Source organism: Ylistrum balloti, unplaced genomic scaffold, assembly GCF_031769215.1.
Source record: "Ylistrum balloti isolate Yb309-2 unplaced genomic scaffold, AGI_CSIRO_Ybal_v1 Utg370868, whole genome shotgun sequence".
Lineage (NCBI taxonomy): Eukaryota > Metazoa > Mollusca > Bivalvia > Pectinida > Pectinidae > Ylistrum > Ylistrum balloti.
The window spans coordinates 661,920-676,532 of record NW_026782496.1 but is presented as its reverse complement, the minus strand read 5'-3'; positions in this window follow the sequence as shown (position 1 = coordinate 676,532).

The window sequence follows — 14,613 nt, the reverse complement described above, 5'->3', positions numbered from 1 at the left end:
AAGATTAATGTACGCATCCCCCAAAGACAGGCCGGAAAACTTGTTACTAAACCTTCCAAATGCCCTTGGCTCCGTCAGGCATAAGACCCACAGAAAATGCTACCAAAGATATACAAATATGAATTAACTTCAGAAAGGGAAATTGACTTCCTCCATAGATATTGAATGTGAATCAAGTTCATTTAAGCGCCTATGGGCCCTCCTCTTCTTTTTTGGTGGAAATGCAATATTACAAAATCTGATATATATTCCAGATAGTTTTGAAAATTTAGCAGAAGTAGTATTCGGCCTTCTTCCCAAATCTGGATGACTGGACTGACACGTACAAAGATATGTCTTTCAAATCATTCGAACGTAAACGGAGGGGTTCCACACCCACTTTTTTTGCTTTCTGGACCAAAGACAAAACATCAAAGGACTGGAAGAGTTTCATGGGGAACGATGATAACAAAACCCAGTTGTTACAGATGCTCCTGAACCAGTGGAAAACGGACAATTATGCTCCAGCTTTTCAAGGTCGATTCGTCTACTACGTTCTTGAAGACACCTGCCACCGTTTTACAAGTCATGATGGAAAGCACACGGATATGTTTCTGACACAAGTCCTTTCCTCTACACAGGAAGAGGCAGACACTCGCATTATACTTCATTGCATTCATGTGAGAGACACAGAGCCTGATAATACCAAAATATTAGTAAGGTCTCCTGACACAGATGTCTTGGTTCTACTTTTGAAGTTTCGCAACCAAGTAGACAGGCCTTTGTTCTTTGACTGGTTTTGGAAACAGGCGGAGACTACTTAGTGTCAATGACATGGTTTCCAAGATTGATGAAAGGCTCTGCTCAGTCTTGCCATCATTCCACTGTCTTACTGACTGTGAAACTACGAGTGCTTTTGTTCGCAAACGAAAGATATCCCCTCTCAAACTTGTTGAAAAGAACTCTGACTATATATCTACGCTTTCCAAGCTTGGCCAAGAACATGAATACAACAGTGAATAACTGAAAGAAATTGAAAAACTAGTTTGTGCTATGTACGGAAAGCCCAAATACAGTGACATCAACAGGTTACGTTATGACACGTTTTGCAAGAAGAGCCTTGCTCCTGAGAATGTTTTGGATTCTCGAAACAGCATCGATATGAGTCTTTTTCCGCCCTACAAGGACTCGCTTGACATGCATGTGCGTAGCGTCAGCTATCGAGCATGCATCTGGCTCCATGCTGATGACAAGCGACAAGAACTCCCGGACATTCAAAGAAGTGACTGGATATTTGATGTAGAGGGTATTGAGTATGTATGGACAATTTGTGCAATTGTGCCACAAGATTTGGTTAACATCATATGTGCGTCAAATGAGTTTGAGTGCGAAAATGAGGACGAAGATGAAGCGGAAATGAACAGTCTCGTCGATGAAATATTAGATGAGGAAAGTGACAATGACTGACAAAAATCACATCTTCAGTGCATTACTTTGACAGCCTGTAAATCATACTAGATGGGTTGAAGTTCAGTGCCAAATAACAGTTGTCATAAATAATACTTTTGTTGTAGAAAAGATTTAAAATTTATACTCCATAAGTGATAATGCTCGTTTTCACAAAAATCAACTATTTTTAGTATCTTAATTAATATTCATAAATATGCAAATGAGCCAAATTTCATATTTTAGCATTTAATTCAACCAGACATCATACCATTCATTAGATATCACTAGGACAAAAATTAGATATCATTAGGACAAAACTATGGTTTCAAAATCGGCCAAGATGTAACAGAATGTCATGTGGTGCGCTTGCAAAATTAAGGGGGGGGGGATTTAAAAAAGCGTCATGCCCAAACGGCTCAACATTCAAAGTTCAAACATAGATTGAAATGTTGACAGCAAAACCTTCTTTTATAATAAACTTATTGAATTTGTATACTCCAGGGGTAAAAACATGCCATATGTACTAAAAAATGTCGGCCATTTTGAGCAAGATCATTAATATTCATAAATATGCAAATTAGCTAGTGGAAATGTTTTGGTTGCAGAAGTCAAAAACCTTTTTTTGGGACTTATTTGATGACTCTAGGTCTAAAATTAGCGAAGTTATAACATAGTTTATATTGTAAAAATCATCATCAAAAATGGGGGGGGGGGGACTTTACAATGGCGCCACGCCCAAAAGACCCAACGGCCAGATGGTGTCAACATGGCTTAAAATGTTCTTGGGACCATGTACTTACAAAAATAATTCCCCCTGGATCATGGCCTATTACTTTCATGTGTTTCAAATGTGTCATTTTTGATAAGGACAGTCATTAAACCTTTAATCCAGATAAGGTAATATTTTGGCGGAAATGTAGAAATGTAACGTATCAATTTCTACTAATCTTAAACAACATGAATTGCAGATTGAGAAGATAAATGTCACACAAGATCAGGAATCTTTATCATTACCTATCGGTGGAACAGGAAGTGCAACATTGACTTTGGAAATACCACCAAATTCACATGGTGAATACCACATCGAAGCGTCAACCAAGCGATATGGTGTACCTGGTGGGGACGGATTCGATATCGCAGGAATAAAGTTCAGTAATGTACAGGTGAACAGAACATGTAAACATATGTATTTTAAAACTAGTAAAAAAGCCAGTGTGAATATTTCGGACATATCATACGGAATTTCACGTGAATACAAATGTTATTTCACTGTGATTGTCCTTGCATCTACATCATCAGCAAATTCCAGTTATGAGCTGACTTTAAGTTTGTCCTACCCAGGCAAAGGATCACCGCAATCATTTATATTTTACTTTAACATCACAAACGAGGAAAAAGTTTCGGTAGGTCATATTTTGATTTCAATTGATATTGTATGAAAGGTGTTGTCTGTGAAACCATTTACAATATGACTTAAATAAGGTTGGATAAGTACATAGGAATTCCTGTATGCTCAATAATGCTCTATAATGTTTAATCAACATACATCTATGGTTGTCATATCCCTGTCAAATATGTATAGATTGAGAATATTACTTCCACATTAAGGTCATTTTCAGAAATTTTCTTACACAACAATTACAGATATGATTTATAATTTCAACTTTCCACTCTAACCTTTCGCAGATTTGATTTGAATATCACTTGTTGATGAGAAAATGCATTTTTTCTTTGAACTCATGAAAGGTCAAGGTCGATTAAATAATCTGCCATTACTGTACACAAGAAACACCACCTTTTATTTTCGCTCGAAACGTTTTAGTCGCTATAACCTGTATATTTTTTTTTTATTTTTAGACAAGACTTGACGGTAATTTGGATGTCAAGCTGCAGGAATATTGTCAGTCCCTAACCCCCAGCACTAAAATGACTCTACGTATGAATGCAAGACCTGATACAGATTACGGTGTTCTACTCCTTGAATTACCAGTTCCCTACGAATTGGGAAGCCATCCATTCGCCATATGTAGCTTTGAAATAGATCACATTGGAACAAACATTTTTGGCGGATTTAAAATCAATATGATAAGGTAGGATAAATTACTTATAGTGCGAATACATTAACATTTGTTTACTTAAGGAGGCTCGACCCTTCCACAATTAAAGGGACATCGCGGTAAAAGATTAATTTTATTATCGATTGTGCTAGTTTTATGTGTTTCCATGTACTTTTCTATGATGTCCCGATATTCTCAGCCGATTTTCAATGGTTCGGGAATTCCTTTTAATTTAACGCTGATAACGTCACATAATAGTTATGAAAACGAGGCAGTGTGATCACGAGCACAAGATCGCGGGCAGAAATGACAGAGACAGTAGTGACACAGTCAGCAAGATGCCATTTTTCAGTACTGGATTTTGTGCAGGATGTGACGAACGTTAGTTGATAACACAAAGCCTTTGAATAATTACGAAATAAGTTACATTAATCCCCAACATTGTCGCTACTGATTCCGGTGGGGTGCCATTTTCGTTCACAGGCAACGGTGTTTTGTGCGCATGCGTTTTCATGTATGATCCAAAGTTTTACATATCCAGACAGTTGATCAACAGATAAGGATTTCCTTTACAAAAATTAATTAACCTCTTTATGTAAACGTTTCAGCGAAAACGAACTGTCATTGTTCATAAGGTGATACACCTGATATAAATATATATGCAATAACAAATTAACAAATCAGTAAAAAAAATAGTTTTACCGTGGTGTCACTTTAATTGCTAGATTCCCTTCAAACTTTCACATAATGATTATGCTACCATATGAATACGATTTTCTAAAAACTAAATGTCAATATTCTCCGTGCCCAGTAAATGTAGTAAAACAGTTTTACATCAAGTGTTTTAACTTTTTTCTATATTTACTGAGCACGGGGAATTCACCACATTTTCAATATATATACAATTTTTTATCTATAATTTTTCAGGTTCATGAAAATCATAAAGAAACAATAAACTGATAAAAATTAAAATATGCTTTGCAAACATTTTATGTATATAGATCAAAGTGGGTTATATCATGATTTAGGGGATAGATTTCAATATTTACCGTTAAAACGCTCGTAAAGCACATAACTGTAACAATTAAAAGATGGAAACAAAATATTACAGAAATGTTTTTTATCTTACATTTGTAAATTTACATTTACCAAGAACTTTTTGAGAGGATGGAATGGTTCCATAATGACACATACACTATGCTTATATGCAGACATGATAAATTCATTTCTAGGCGTTTTAACAACAGTAGAATGTGTTATTAAACAGAGGCTGAATGTGCCTTTATCACCTGCCTGGTTTCAAACATACAAATAAACAACCAAAGAATATATCATATAGTCTAATGATACAACATATAACATCTTGCTTTTACTGCTTACAAAAGTTTCACTGAGTGTCAGAATTAAAATGCTTGGCAATAAAAAAAAATAAGAAGATGCAAAAAGAATCTTGCAACCTATCATTGTTTAGATTTTAATATCTTCTTAATTAACTTAATATTTCCCCCTTCTTTTCTGTTTATTCCATGGTGTCAAATTTAAATCTTATATTGCCTCTTCCAACATGACGTGGCGTCCCTCTTTCCAGTTTAAAAATCTAGCAGTGGTATTGTTGTCCAATTCCGCCTTACTCTCGTTACTATAGTAACTACAGGATTCTATATCTTTTATGGCAAGTGACATCGATGGCATGGAATATCAATGGCAAGCACAGCTACTACTTTCGTTACAGTCGCTTTCAAAACGCGTAAACCATTCACTCCCGTCTCTTTGCGCCACTATTGGCATCGCCAATAGTACCTTTCATTCTCTATATACAGAAGAGTTCTCTCTTTCGCACGATACACAAAAAGGAATAGTATAAGAAACAATACTTGCTTATTACGTAGGGATGAGTCTCCTTAATAAAACACGTTTAGCTGAAATTATATCATAATGCTCTACAAAATACAAATGTGTATATATGGCTTTCTAGACAATGCTGTCATTGCATATCTTTTATAATGAAAGTTTTAGCATTGTTTTCTACAATTCGAAAGTTTATTTGCAGTATGATTTTACGTAAAGTTGAAATATCCGTTTACAAAAATCAGGTTCATAATATTGCAAATTCACCAATTAACTCTTTTTCTAACATAGGGGCATTGTCAACGCTACTGGAAAAGTACTCGTGGACATGTTTCATCTGTCAAATAGAGTCTTTTCTACAAAGAAAAATACCAATAGCATAAATATGAAAATGGTTGTGACATTCACCGACACAGCCATACACGCAGACACATTTGCGAAGCAATTTAAAGCAAGGATTATAAGTAACAACACAGATGTGTGGACTGGTGAATTGGCAATAGTAAAACCAGCAGTCGTAAGTATGAATATTTTTCCCATATTCATGTTTCTGAGAGGGGCAGTTTGAGCCGTTGTTCTGTCGTCAGTTTTGATATTTCCATATACTTTGTCTGACGTCTTAATCAGTTTATACAGAATATCAAATTGTGACAATGTATTCATTTGAATTTATTATTTAAGGGCTGCTGCACCTCCCCGTCTAGATTTTGACTTTTCTTTTGATCACTTTGGATTTTCCTTAGTCGCCTCGTAAGCTTAAAAATTTAGGCAATTGGCATCACTGACGAGTCCTTGAAATAAGAAACAGTTATATGATGCAGTTTAATTAATTGTTTGGCTCTACTGCATCTCACTCTCAATTTTGAAAAGGTGCTGTTAACTTGCGTGTTATTGTGCAATCTTCTAGTTATTAGGCTGTCTTCCGGATACCCCAGCAAACGATGACAATGAATCATATTTTGAGACTGCATTCGATGAAAGTTCATGCCGATATTAATTGTTCTTGATATAATTGTCACGTAATTTTCCGCAAATTACATCTGAACCAAAGACGCCAATATATATATATGTAAGACATTTACCTGGTAGGTAACGATAAAATTAAGACATGGAATAATTACGTAACGAAAAGTAATGTTAATGAGACGGACATCATTCTCGAAATACTCCAATTCTGCACGTCAACTGTTAACACTGTCCACGAATATTGTGATAGCTTTCTAGTATTTAGAAAAAGAACATTCACAACAGTAAAATCGAAATCATTATACTTACATTACTGCCTGGTTGAAATGTACAACTGTTGACTGCATTATTGATAAATACAGAGGCATACGGATGATGTACAAGATTTTATACACAAAACCTTATTCTGTAAAGACACGACCTCATCAATATATCTAAATGTGCATTGAAGGACCTAAGAAGATTTGCCTTGTATAACAACAGATTACTCCGGCCACGGTAGGGGCAAAATGAGTCCCCGTGGGTATGACAATAGTTTGTTTGAGATCTTGCAACTGCACTGGGCGAAGATACTGTCATAAAAAAAAATCATTAATCATCGGTATATCACTCGTTGATCACAACTGTCGTTCATCTTTCTTTGAAAAAAAACTCTCGTAACTGTTCGTCCTATTAAATGTGTGATAATTAATGAGAGTTTCTTGTCATTACAGGAATATTATCCCGATTTTATAGTTTTGACAAAAATTGGCAAACCTCCAGAAACGATATGGTTTCACTACAGTCTAAATGGCTCCTACTTTCACCGGATAGCCATTAAGGTAAGCTTCTTCACTCAATGAAGTGTTTGTTTCTACATGTAGTTTATTAAAGACAATATACTCTTGAGTATTTATTGTTATTTTTGTGTGCCATCTGAAAGTATAGAAATTGTTTAGACGTGCTTCCAAAAAAGAAAACATCAATACTAATCGATCATTTCTTTTTTATTTTTATCTATTTAATAATTCATTTTGTACCAGTCTTGGTTTTATCTTCTCTTTCGGCGCAAAAATATTGTCTGTTGATAATTTTTCATCATGAAATAGGATGTTAGTAAGATGGGAATTTCCATTTGAATAATAGCATTTTCAGGGTTTCGAAACATTTGGTACAGAAATTTTATTTGGAAAATTTTCCAGAAATTTAAGTGAAATAGTCACTTTTTTAACCTGTAATTCGGAATAGCAATCCTGCAATACTAGTGAATTGTAATTGGTAACTAAAAAAATCCTAATAGTCGTAGGACATTATATCATTACAACCTTTACTGATCAGCTCTAGATTTAAAACACTTCGCTTATTTAAAGGATATTATGGAAAATGAAAAAAAAAAAAACCAAGAAAATAACAACATGTCAACATAATCATAAACAAAACACCAATAAACTGCGGCAAAATATGAACAAAAAACAAAAAAAGAAAACAAACTTACACGGAGACTTCTTTAAAAAAGTACAAGGAGAATAAAACCGGGTGTTCCGGAAGATTAAGCGTCATCCGCTCCATCGACGACACTTGCCATGTAAATCTTAGTCTTGATAACAATGTATAAAACGACGGTACCAACAGGTGTAGTATTGAGCATCAAACACGCCCAATTTCATATCTTAAAAACTGACATATCTCTTTATGACGAACGCCAAAATAATATTCATCAACCTGCCTCTTTTGAAACCTTGTGTTACGACTTTGCCTTCATTATGTGAGCAGGCTGTTAAATATCGAATCGACTGCGATACGTTAACACCATAGGTTGGTGACGAAGGAATGTTGATATCCAGAAATGGAAAATTAGCAATAGGGAATTTGAAATCATCATCCTTATCATACAGCTTTGCGATTGACTGTCCAATATTACTTTTCATCGTAATATATATATAAAATATCTTACCATATTATTTCTGTTTTTGCAAAATGAAGTACGGCTGCAGTATATTTATACAATGCACAATTGTATTGACACACAGTTTGTCCTACTTAGTTCATTGATAGTAATGGCTTTTATTTTGAGTCCATTTGCGACACTATGTTGTCCAGCGATGTTCAGAAAACGGTCATATCGACCCAGCTATATGTATTGTCAATTCAGTAGACAGAAAGAAATTCTTCCGTAACGAAACATTAGTCTACTGTCGGACTGAAACTATCTCAGACTCAATAATTCGGCTAATTATCAAGATATATTGTACCGATGACAACATCTAAACACTAACCTTATAAATTAAGCTGACAAAACTGTCTTCGCAACAAAAGAAGTAAATAAATAAATAAATAAAATTTTACCTGATGTCAGGACATGTCAAGTTAAGAAATCCCCGGAATCCAAGTACTACCTACCACAATTTTGAACATATACTGACAATAAAATATACCGCCTAAACACTCGAGAAATCGTTGGCATTCCAACGTTAAACAGGATTTCATAAAACGATGACTTTCTGTCACGTCGATCAATATATTTTTACCAAACAAATGTCAGTATTTGTATTTTCATTGAACTTGTCAAGGTCTTAGCTTTACATTTAATTATTTCAATTTTTTTTTTTTTTTTTTTTGGGGGGGGGGGGGATTCTTTTACAATTTTGAAACTCACTTTCAAATATATATATATATATAACTACTGGGACATTTTAAAAAGGATGTACTACAAAAATATTCCAAGAGCCATGCAATCTATTGATATTTCAACTGTTCAACTGTCACGTTTCCCTTAATTGTTTTAAGAACCGTTTAATGTTGTGATATTTTATATAAAAAAAAACGAAATGTTTATGTATCATGTTATTATATGTATGTACACTTACATTATAAAATTATCTTATCTGTCTAAAGTATTTCAAGAATCAATCACAGAACCAAGTGCGACCTAAATAGGAAAATTTGAGCCCAAATACAAACTGTAAAGCAGTATTCAACTGTTACTCCATAATGCATTACATTGTCAATGACGTGTTGCATGCTTTATACATGGAGTTCTGGATCATCTTTGAACTTCCTTTTACATCAATTACACAGTCAAAGACTTATGACAGGAATTAACTAATATAATCTTTTCTTGTGTACTTTGCTGGATGGATGTTCAACTATAGGCTTAGCTGAGGACTGGACATTCGAGAATTCTTTCGTAATTAAGATTATTCAACAAACTAACAAGGCAGGGAATTATTATTTTTTTCTTACATTTTACCATCATGAGCATGTAAAATAAAACCTTGTCTTGGTAAATATTGAATAAACATCGCAAATACTTACCTTGCTTGGATAAGATATACACTGTAGTTAAAGTAAATATGTCAGTACTACAACAGCGTATTTGTCGTGCCACTAAGTGTCACTACTTACCATATATATCATATCTATTTGATGCAGGTGGATAATAATATCAAAGGGCACAAGTTTGAAAATCCAAAGGTTGTTGCCTACTTTCATTTTTCGAGTAATCCATGTACTCCGCTTTGTCCTATCGAAATGGAATGGTTGCCTTGTAAGTATATCTTATATTACAAAACGCCATGTAAATTATAATAGGCTTAATGACAGCAGAGACATTTCCATTTACCTTGTTACAAACACATTATGTAATTTTTGCATAAATATCTCACATTCTTAACAAAGATATATTTCACGATTTTGTATACACGACATGTCGAAATATAATTTTTTTGTAAAATATTAATATAAGATTCTATATGCATGTTTTAGCAAAAAACACATTTCACGTTTCTGTATACATATCTTAGCAACAAATGTTATTCATAATTTATATACATGTCTTAGCAAAAAGATATTTCATGATTTTACATACATGACATGACAAAATATAAATTTCGTATTTTTTTTTTTTTTTTTACGTGTCTTGGTAAAAAATAGATATTTTCGATTTTTGTTCTGTTCGTCATTCCGGATAGTCGCAAAAACTATGTGCTGACAGCAACAACAATCCAAGAAAACGTATCCACGGGGAGATATATCACTCGAAACTGAAAACCAAATATCACAGAACTCGTTTGGTGTTAGATTAAAATCCTTACCTGTTTCCTTTGTATTTTTTTAAATTACTTATACAATCACGCTATGGAATGACTATGAAAATACGGGAAACCTTTCATGTAATAACAGATATCTTAATTCCACAATTTCACGATTTCTAATTTTCGATTATACTAATGAAACTTTTATTCAAATATTTAATCTCAATACTCATGAATCATTTATTCTTAACTATATACTTTTCAGTGAAACACTATATCACCGTAATAAAAGATGACGACAACAGATTGTTAAGACAGATACCTTATGCCCTGGACCAGGACTTGAACACTTGCTTTGATTTGCCCGTGCCGGGGAATTCTCCCTCTATATTGTGGCTGATGATTAAAGACTTGAGCCTGTTCAATGTAATGTCACAGAAATTTGTCGTTCACGTCACTGGTGAAGGCATAGAGTGTACACGTGTCGGACAGAAAACAGTTCATGTAAGTTCACATATTCTTATACAAAGTGCATACAGAATGTACATGTGCTTTGGCGCGAAATATTAATATATTTACGCATCATATGAACTCTGTAAACACAACAAGGTGTTTCAGAACCGTAATTGTTTCTTTTATCTTAATATCCTAGTCATGAATGAAATGACAGGGGATCTTCCAGAAAGGTAAAGTTAATCAAAGGAGACTGAATTATTATACTTAAGTGTTAATTACGGCAATGACTATCAAATTATTTTTTCTTACTCGAAGAAACATTGGGCAGGTTCTTGAATTCTTGAATTGAACAGGGTGAATAAATTTAAAATTTAGAAATGATTGCTGAATGTAAACTCTCCATTGTGGATTGGCTGGAGTGATACTAGACGGGAAATCCACACCGTTTCCTTATTCTTTTCCGTAAAGTATTTTTAAGCTGTTTAACCAAACTCCATATCGGGGGAAATCCAACGTCAGAAGTTCGAACGACTCGCCTGTCCTGGGCAGATCGCAAATACAATTAGTTGAAATTGTTTGGTTCTTTGCAAGCTCTTTAAATTTTCAACACACGATATATATCAGGCTTTTATGGTTAACAGGCATGTTGTCTATCACGCACAAGTAGTTACTTAATCTGATTTAGTATATCATATAAGTACAGACATGAAGTTGCATGTATGTTTTTTTATGTTCAGGTTGGAACCTCCGCACCTGTCAACAATCAACTATGCAACATCGAAGCGGATATGGTATTTTGTAAATTGATGCCACAAAGTTATAATGCTACAACAACACAATGTGACTTTGAATGCGAAAATTTACAGAAATGTTCAAATGTTCATGTTGTAATGCAGAGTGCCACAAAGGATGTCTGGAGGTTATGTGAGCTTACCATAACTGATATGTTATAGACAAGGATGTCTGGAGGTTATGTAAACATTCTATATTTTATGTATTATAGACAAGGATGTCTGGAGGTTATGTGAGCTTACCCTAACTGATGTGTTATAGACAAGGATGTCTGGAGGATATGTGACCTTACCATAACTAATGTGTTTACAGACAAGGATGTCTGGAGGTTATGTGAGCTTACCCTAACTGATGTGTTATAGACAAGGATGTCTGGAGGTTATATGAACTTACCACAATAATGTGTTATAAACAAGGATGTCTGAAGATGGTGTTAACTGACTTTTAATTATGTGTTGTTGACAATGATGTCTGAAGTTGGTGTTAACTGACTTTTTAATTATATGTTATAGACAAGGATGTTCGGAAGTTCAAATTTCTGCGGTTGTATCAAAAGCTTAAGTGAAAAGTATGTCTTTTTCGCGGAAAGCCATGAAACGACCGACGGTCTGTTTACCGCTTTTATTTCATCCTCGAAGATAGTGAGAAACAGAACTTTTCACACTTGTAAACAATTGGAACAGTAATCATTATATAACTTTAATGTAGTGGATGTCTTAAAGTTGGGAACTCTACAAATAATCTGTATCTATCGTATATAATTTCATCATATGTTTTCCTAAACGATTAACGATGGCTCATTCGTACCATGTATAGTAAGCAGAGTTTTCTGGATGATTGAAGATCTTCGATTTATCATTTTTTATCAAAATGGAGGCTGGAGACTGTGTGGATTTAATTAACCAGTTTTCGTTCGATTTTTAGTAACATTTCCATGTCTAGTTTGTCCTCTGTGTACTATGGACGGATACTTCATGAACGAAGAAATCCAACGGTATAAGAATTTCTTACATGTCCACGTGGTGTCTTCATAAGCTGAGATACACACCAGATCAGCCCGTTCGCACGTTGGTGTATGAGTTATGTACATCGATAAGCTGAAGAGTAAAATCGATCACAAAATAAAGTATACACATGTACTCTTAAACCAATACAGGTAAAATCGATCACAAAACAAAGTGTTTACTCCTAGACAAATACATTACAAGTGAGCTGAAGAATTTTATGCCATGATTTAAGCTTAAGTTTGAAAATGTTATTGAAATGGGAAAATATTGTTCTCCAGTTTTCTAAAACTTTGGAAAATGTTGAATGCCAGTCTCCTAGTAAAGCCGATTTTGGTTTTCTATATATATATAAGTTTATAAAGCATTTTAAAGACACGACATGTATTTACTGGATTGAGATGCTCGTGTGTGTAAGCATATTATTTCTTATTCAACAAAGATTTCTTCCTGGGGTGATCAGTTGGCAATTTATGTGTTTTTCATCATAAAACAATGAAAATTATTCATCATAAACAAAGAAAATTGTTCATCCTAAAACAATTAAAATTGTTCATTATAAAGCAATGAAAATTGCTCATATAAAACACTACAATGACAATTTTTCATCAAACAATTAAAATTGTTCATCATAAACAAAGAAAATTGTTCATCCTAAAACAATTAAAATTGTTCATTATAAAGCAATGAAAATTGCTCATATAAAACACTGAAAATCGTTCATATAAGACAATGACAATTTTTCATCCTGAAACAATTAAAATTGTTCATCATAAAGAAATGAAAACTGTTCATGAAAAAATAATGAAAATTTTTCAATATAAAACAATTAAATTTGTTTGTCATAAAGCAATGAAGATTGTTCATCATTAACCAATAAAATGAACATCAAGTGAAATTTGACAGAGCCAAAGAGTTCTAGGAAATTGTCCTGCGTCATGATGTAGTCGTTACCCACAGATTAACGAAAATGTCAAGTTTTATATTATGGGAAACCTCATTAACATGTTCACTGAATAGACTAAGGTGTATAAAAGAGGGAGAATTAACCAACTAAGAAGACCTCCATCACGTCTCGAGCCTATATGTTCTATAGTATAGTGGTTTGTAGATGCAGTGTTGTAGATGTTGTTACGTTGTGTTTCATACCGGTGTAGGAAGAGGCCGGGTATCACAATAGTATCGCTATGTGGTTTTATGCTCTTGCAGTTATCACAATAGTCAATCAGCGAATATGGCTCCAGATGCATTTGTGAATGGTTCGGTTGGATGCTTATATCAAATGAAAAAATACTTGACACGTAGATCTAAAATTATTGGTACACATGTTTGTCAGGCACGTGTTTCACCGTTGATGAAAACATATTTTTTTCGTCCTTTCTTGCAATACATGTTGATCGATTTTTCTGTATACTATCAGATGTATCAATTATTCACTGTGGGAAGTAGTCATTAGAATAAAAAAAATGAATGCTTTAAGGGGTATGGCATGTAACCGCCAGATTCGATCTAAATGTACCCAACAAGAAAATGGATAAATGAGTCTTCCATTTACATGAATTCGGATAGGTAATCTCAACGGACTCTAGCAAAATACCAACTATCAGAAAAAAAATTCTTGGATAAGTGAGATATGTCTTTTTTTACAGATCGTCAAAGTTGCTATCTGAAGCAATATACACTAAAACATGGGAGTTTCTCCGGCTTCAAAAACCATTTTTGACAACCAGCGCACGCATGTACCAACTTTTAGGCAACTGAACCTAATCCAGTGTGATTAGATGTAACTTAAATCCTATCCTCAAAAACTGGTACAAGCGAACGCTGACACCGAATTAAATACAAATTGGACCCAGATGTTAGGCGGTTATTGTGTCTATATTGAATTTACTACTGAAATGTTGCTGATTTCTACACCTCAGCTGCAGACGTCATGTAATTATCAAAAATAATAAAACATTCAAAAATAATCTGTTTGTCTTCTTTGTTGTAGAACAAGTTGGTCGACATATTGGTATATTATCACGACATATCAATTATTCATTGTGG